The sequence below is a fragment of the Octopus sinensis genome, linkage group LG5 (assembly GCF_006345805.1).
Source record: "Octopus sinensis linkage group LG5, ASM634580v1, whole genome shotgun sequence".
Classification (NCBI taxonomy): domain Eukaryota; kingdom Metazoa; phylum Mollusca; class Cephalopoda; order Octopoda; family Octopodidae; genus Octopus; species Octopus sinensis.
The window spans coordinates 13227852-13235351 of record NC_043001.1 but is presented as its reverse complement, the minus strand read 5'-3'; the positions used below and the strand labels follow the sequence as shown (position 1 = coordinate 13235351).

General features: G+C 35.0%; 1 long non-coding RNA gene across 1 annotated transcript in view; it reads right to left on the bottom strand.

The window, feature by feature from the left end:
- Window positions 1–7500, bottom strand: part of LOC118763575 — a 145057-nt gene that overhangs the window by 32997 nt on the left and 104560 nt on the right. The window contains exon 2 of the long non-coding RNA XR_004999324.1: window positions 2416–2477. This is a non-coding gene — a long non-coding RNA (uncharacterized LOC118763575). The remainder of the gene's footprint in view (window positions 1–2415; window positions 2478–7500) is intronic.

Below are 7500 nucleotides of genomic sequence, written 5' to 3'. Positions count from 1 at the left end.
TGTACGGCAAACTCGATGTTGGCAGAATTTGAACACACAACTTAAAGAGTGACGAAATGGTAACTAAGCATTTATCCCGGCGTGCTGACACTTCTACTAGCTCGCTGCCCTTTTTTCAACGCAAATATTGGGAGCAATATCACACAAGACCAAAAGAAACAAAGCTTGGGAATGAGTACGTAAATAGAAGAAGCCCTCTACACATAGGCGTAGGAGTGGCTGTGTGGTAAGTAGCTTGCTTACGAACCACATGGTTCAGGGTTCAGTCCCACTGCGTGGCACCTTGGGCAAGTGTCTTCTACTATAGCCTCGGCTCGACCAAAGCCTTGTGAGTGGATTTGGTAGACGGAAACTGAAAGAAGCCCGTCGTATATATGTATATATATATATGTGTGTGTGTGTGTGTGTGTGTGTAGTGTATGTGTGTTTGTGTGTCTGTGCTTGACAACCGATGCTGGTGTGTTTACTTCCCCGTCACTTAGCGTTTCGGCAAAAGAGACAAGTGGGCAAGTGTCTTCTGCTATAGCCCCGGGCCGACCAATACCTTGTGAGTGGATTTGGTAGACGGAAACTGAAAGAAGCCTGTCGTATATATATATATATATATGTGTGTGTGTGTGTGTGTTTGGGTGTCTGTGTTTGTTCCCCTAGCATTGCTTGACAACCGATCCTGGTGTGTTTACGTCCCCGTCACTTAGCGGTTCGGCAAAAAGAGACCGATAGAATAAGTACTAGGCTTACAAACAATAAGTCCCGGGGTCGATCTGCTCGACTAATGGCGGTGCTCCAGCATGGCCACAGTCAAATGACTGAAACAAGTAAAAGAGTATATCCGAGTAATCTAGCTTGGTCTGACCATCATTTCACTTTGTGGATAGACATGCTACTTGTCTAGAAATATATTGGTCAGTGATTATCCAGCTTAAACTGAGAGAAACAATAACATGAGATTGTTAACACCAACTATTGAAACAAGAAGTGTCTCTCATACGTCTTCAATATAGTGCAGAATAGTATACAATAATACAGAATATTATACAATAACACTTCTTCAGGATCTTTTGAAAGACAAGGGCGTATCATATAGCATTATTTACAATTCATTACGGCTGAACTAACAAAACACTTCCTTGAAAGTTTTCTCTTATAATCATGATTGTTATGCTTGTAAATTGCCTCTGCACTATTACTTCTGTTTGAATTCGAATCGCCCCTCTCTCTATCTCTCTCTCTCTATCTCCTCCATTTGTTTCTCCCCCTCTTATCGTATGTATACAACCTAGAAGTGTCACTGACACTATCCACTTCATTTTCCTCTCAAGAACGTGTACGATGCACATTTCAGGTTTGAGAGACTTTTACGAGAGGCAATAATAACTTTAATATGTTTCAGTCTTAAGACCATGATTAAAACATTAATAGTGACACACACACACACACACACACACACACACACACACAACACACACACACACACACACACACATTTATCAAGAATACGTCCAAGGTAACGCATTCCACTATAGCGGTGCTTCCTTTAACAAAAATATCCGTTAGAGAAAAATGAATACCGTTAAGTTATGTAAGAACACTTGTTTCATTTGTAGCCTGCGTTCTGTAGTACTGAAATATATAATCTTATATAGTCTCTCGCATGAGAACACATGTTAACAGTTTCTCAGATCTCTTTGCTACTCGTGACTATAATGTGTTGTAGATGGTAACGCAATGTATGTACGTGACCTAAATGATGCACAATTTAAAACGTCTGCCTTAATGTCGGATTAGAATCCATGCCAGAAAGTATATTCTTTTGTCTTCGTAGTAGCTTCATGCAGTGGTGTACTTGGGTAAAAGATAAAATTCCAATTATTGTCACGTGGAAATCCGTAATTAAATACTCAGTGTATTTATTTGATTCCAAAACTGCTACAGAATGTCATGCGACCCAATTAATCAATCTACTTTTAAACGAAAACACGTGAGATAGCGCGAGTGCCAGAAAGTTACACAAATATAAATACGTTTGTCATGGTTTGTTTATGAGTGAGAGTCCTCAAATCAGTCGGATTCTAAGCACTTCTTTAATAACTCTGGTTCTTTGCCTATATGGCTATGCCTGTCCTAGTATAATTCTAGTTATGTGTGCATATATACATGCTTACCTGTATCTATATAGACCTATCTAGCGATTTTATTTCTGACATTATTAACATGTTAACTTCCATGCCCAAAGAGGATCAACAATCTTCCTCTGACAAACACAACGGACTTTTTATAAACCTCTCGTCAACGCAACTATAGTTTTTTCTGTTACTATTATACAATGTGTTTAGAATGTACTCAGTTTCACATTCATTAGTTTCAGACATTGGACAGCTGTCAAGACTAGGTGATAGAATATAAATATCTTACTTGAATATCTTGGCTGTTTTTGAATGTTCATCTGCTAAAGATGTGTCGCTAATTCAATATTGCTGCAAAAGATGGTAAAAATATGGATTATTAAACAATTCTACTTCATTATTCAGGTGTTATAATGATAAATATATATATATATATATATATATATATATATATACATATATCCGAAGACAACACTACAGTGGATGCAAGCGCTATTATATGATTTATAACAACATGTGACATATTAATAAACTCTGTAAATATAAATCTATCCAGATTTCTGAGTACCTCATTTCTTCTAATATATATATATATATATATATATATATATGTGTGTGTGTGTTGTGTGTGTGTGTGAGTGAGTGTGTATAAGGTGGGCTGCCTGTAGTTTCCGGCTACCAAATCCATTATCAAGGCTTTGCCTGCCCCGAGAGTGTATCAGAAGACAGTACTCAAAGGGACCACGGGGTGGATTTGAATCCAGAACCTTTGGCTTGGAAGCAAGCTTCTTGAGAAACATACCGTAATATATTGTTTCAAGATTCCTGATTTCCTTCCAAAATGAAGCACGAGTGTGATTAAACACTGGCCAAACGTTGAGGAGAAATGAACGGAGACGACAGAGGATCTGCATCAACATGTCCAACATGTAGATACACACGGACAATATTAAACAAAAAACATAATTCATACATACATTAATCAATCAAATAATATGCTCTTATATTCATACAGAACATATGAATCATGTTCTTTCAACTATGAATTATTCAGTATATTTTATTTAACACGACTGCTTGTAAATGACAGAAACATTTATTGGAATACAGTTTAAAATTGACCGTAGCAAAAGTTTTGAAATTATAGTTATGTTTGATATAGAATACAAATATATCGGATTAATTTCTGTCACTCTATGAATAAGAGCATAATTGAAGTGAGGTGAAAAAACGGTCAAAATTGATCAATTATATTATTTATTAGTATCCAGGAATCATTTTCTCCAGCAGACAGTCGAGAAAAGAAACGTATTTCCCATCTTCTTTTCTGATTTCTCTCTTCGTCACTGCACACATAAGTACATATAATTAACTCAAACTTTACTACCAACATTCCTGAAAGTAGTAACATCTCTTTTAATCACTAACATAGTAATCAAAGCGTACATTTCTGTAAAAGATATACTAAGCAAAGTAAACAACTATTTCATTATGGACGTAAAAAGAAAACCAACGAGTCGGTGAATGTATATTAGTCATATATCAGAATCTTCGAGATGTTCACGGATGGCTGCTCATCTGTGAAAGTTGTGGTTACGAAATTACAAATGAGAATGCTGTTCAGGAAATCGATCTATTCTAGTTATTTTTAGATATTAGGAAATCGATTTCCTATCATGCACAATATGGTTCAATATTAAACGACATATCTTGTCACTAATATATATTGAAGGTTACGCTATGAAAATATTTAATATAACGGTTAGTAAATATAGCTCTTGGCTACAGGAATCTAGCTTCAATAGCAACTTTAGAGTATATTTACGTATGGTATTAATAAAAGTGCTACAACCAACTCGAAAAAGAAAACAACGTCAATGCAACTATTAAGAAGAAGACGGCAAAGTTTAAAAGATAATAATAATAATAATAATAATAATAATAATAATAATAATAATAATAATAATAATATTATTATTATCATTATTATTATTATTATTATTATTATTATTATTATTATAATGCCCTGATGCATTACCAGACAGTGGCTCTCGTGGCTGCTGATCTTAACTGATTGGAAGTGCTATCATGTACATTGTTTTGTCTTGGTATAAAAGATGGACTACAGCAAATATTCTGCTCATTACCACAGATTTGCTTGTCAGTTGTTTGACCTTAATCAGTTGAGCATGTCCCTTAGTGGCTGGCAATATGTGCATCTCTGATCACAAGCAGAAGTAGTGGGAGAGCGTCATAGCCATCTGTTAAAAGGAATTCTTAGAGGTTAGGATAATTCACCTCTGGAAACATGGGTGTTTCGTTCAACATCCTTAAACAATCCTTATTCAGGGACCTTTTGAGCGGAATGGGCTACTCGACTAGAAGAACATTCTAACTGGGCCCCACTTGCAAGGTCATGTACTGTTTATCTTGATATGTGTTCACCATGTAGCACACATATGGTTGTGATGCATGTGCCTGGTGTACCCTTATCAGACGGGTAGTCATGATAGGTATACCGGGCTTCGTATATTTTACCCCAGTGTCACTTTGATGGCATGCACTGCTTTCTCACTCAATAATAATAATAATAATAATAATAATAATAATAATAATAATATTAATAATAATAATACATGCATACATCCATCCATCTATACATTCGTACATACATACATACATACATACATACATACATACATACATACATACATGTACATACATACATACATACATACATACATACATACATACATACATACATACATACATACATACATACATGCATACAGTATGGACGAGTGTCAATGAGCTGCCGGGAAGATAGATCAGATCTGAAACCATCACGGAGCAGGAATTAAGAATCCACAAAAACAATGAAACAATGGAAGGCAAGAATGATTTAATGTAAATCTTCATAGGAAACTGAAAGATTTTGTCTTGTATGAAGTCTATATATCCAAGAAATAGCTTTTCCCAGATGCACTTTCCTGCAACATGTGCGTAAAAAGCTAAACATTGCAACATTTCTATACGAAAACTGCAAATCCGCGAGTAAAATTATTGAATTTTAAATCTTAATTACTTATACATTCATATTTCTACGAGAACTTTATATATATGCACATTGCTGCTTCTCCTCGGTCTTTCGCTGATACATCAGTAATAAATATAACTGCGAAAGAAATATCAACACACGTCCATGGGCGATATTCAGTTAAACAAGTAAATGCTGTAAAAAGGACACACGGCCCATAACAAAAGAAACCAAATGAGAAAGAAGCGTGGACATATAGCCATAAGTACTACGAAATAGTTGAATCATGATTTACACACGCTACTATGCAATACTCTACGAATAACACAGGAATAAACTCATACCGTACACAACAAATTGAACAAAGCGCACTACATGTGCCATAAAAGGTCGATACCCGACAGAAGAATACAACACACAATACAAAACCTAATACAACAGAAGACTCAAACAAAACCCCATAATAAAACATATTCATACAATACAATATACACCCTCAAAAGATGCAGCACAAACTACCTCATCAGCACAAATGTGTGACAAATGATGCAATAGAAAGTTGCTTGAAATTATCAAATGTCGAAAAATAATAGCGGTGATGAAGGTTGGGGACAAAATTTACCTAACCTCAGTTTATGAGAGACAGGAGTTTCCGAAGAAATTCTGATTGAAACAGCGAACATTAAGCTGGTCATTTTAGGGGAATACCTCTCGCTCGGCAATGGTTCTGTAAAACTGCAGAGTGACCACAGCTGCTATCCTAATACAGTATCGGCAGATAATAGAGTAAGGAGGAAGAAGCGGACCAGCGACGAAAACAGGATAGTGATGCAGTGCTACTTAGAAAGTGAACCTAAAAGGAGCTATAAAGAAAGCGGCTGTTAACACATTGGGTAGAGAAGGGTATGTATAAAGTGACTGAGCAGAGATTAGAGGATGATCAAACTAATGCTATTAGGAGAACAAAGTGCATGACAGAATTGGAGGTCGAAGAGATCACAAGAGAACTGGGACAGAAAAGCGAGGCATTGGAAAATACAAACAGCAACATAAGAGACACAGCTCAAACGAAAGAATCTAAAGGGAAAAAATAAAAGCGCTACCAATATGAAATGGATAACTGGCACCAGCGATTTAAGTGAGGAAGATGAAAAGGTTTGAGATTAGTTGCTGTAAGTAATTGGTAAAAAAATACGAAAACCATTGCCAGCATTAAAAGACACCAACAGAAGGAAGCTGCTAGAAATGACTAGGAAATTAGATTCTGTTATCAGTAGGATAGGTACTAAAAATATAGAAGACACTAACTTATTTATAGAAGATACTAACTTATTAATCTATGCGGAAGGGGTAGTAGTCACTAGAATATTAAATACCTCACGATGAAAGATTATTTTAAAATAGCAAATGTGGAAAAGAAGATTATAAAATAAAGTTAATATTTTAAGGCAAGATAGATGTCAGTTGAAATAAAGCCTGGAAACTGAATAAGTTAGGAAACACAAGATACAAATCTTCCGTTGAGAAAAAAAGATACTGATTCAAAGAGAAAGAATTTCGGACAGTAACAGACAAATTGAAACAGCGTATCGTAGCAGTGGGGCGAACAGTAGAATTTTCAGGGAAATACTTTATGATAGTTCATTTAACAAATATCATTATGATATAGCTGTACTATCTCAATATTCATATTAAATACATAATTAAAAAGAAGCAAAAATGTTATGATTTATTTCCGAAACATTGTTCTTTGTCATCATCTTTTTATTCTGAAACTACTGCAAAACTTTAAGACTATAACATATCATACACACATTATTAAATAAAACAGGCGATATTTCATTCCCTTCCCCAGGATATCTTTCGTATTACCCGTGCATTTGTTCATATGATAAAGAGTGAAGTCTTCCCTCTGTCTTTTCCGTGTCACACACCCGTTCCTTTACATGTGGAACGTCTATGTACGTCTTTGATGTATTATATCATATATGTAAAACATTAGTCTCCACCCCAACACCACCACCAAACAATATCATTTCAATCAATAAATATTAATTTTGAAAGTGCGTCATGAAAAGCAAATGAGAGTAAGATAAGAAATTTCGTTGGTATACAGAACTAAATAAAAGAAAACTAAAAAATATACAAACAAATATGTGAATCAATTACGAATCAGTACGTCAAATAAAATAAATATAAAACTTTCACTTCGAATTTGATATCACTAAAAAAGTATTAAAAAAAGTAAAGAAGTGATAAACTACACATTTGGTAATATAATTTTACAACATATATTTAAAATATAGATCCATAGGCAATGAAACTTTTTGCACAACA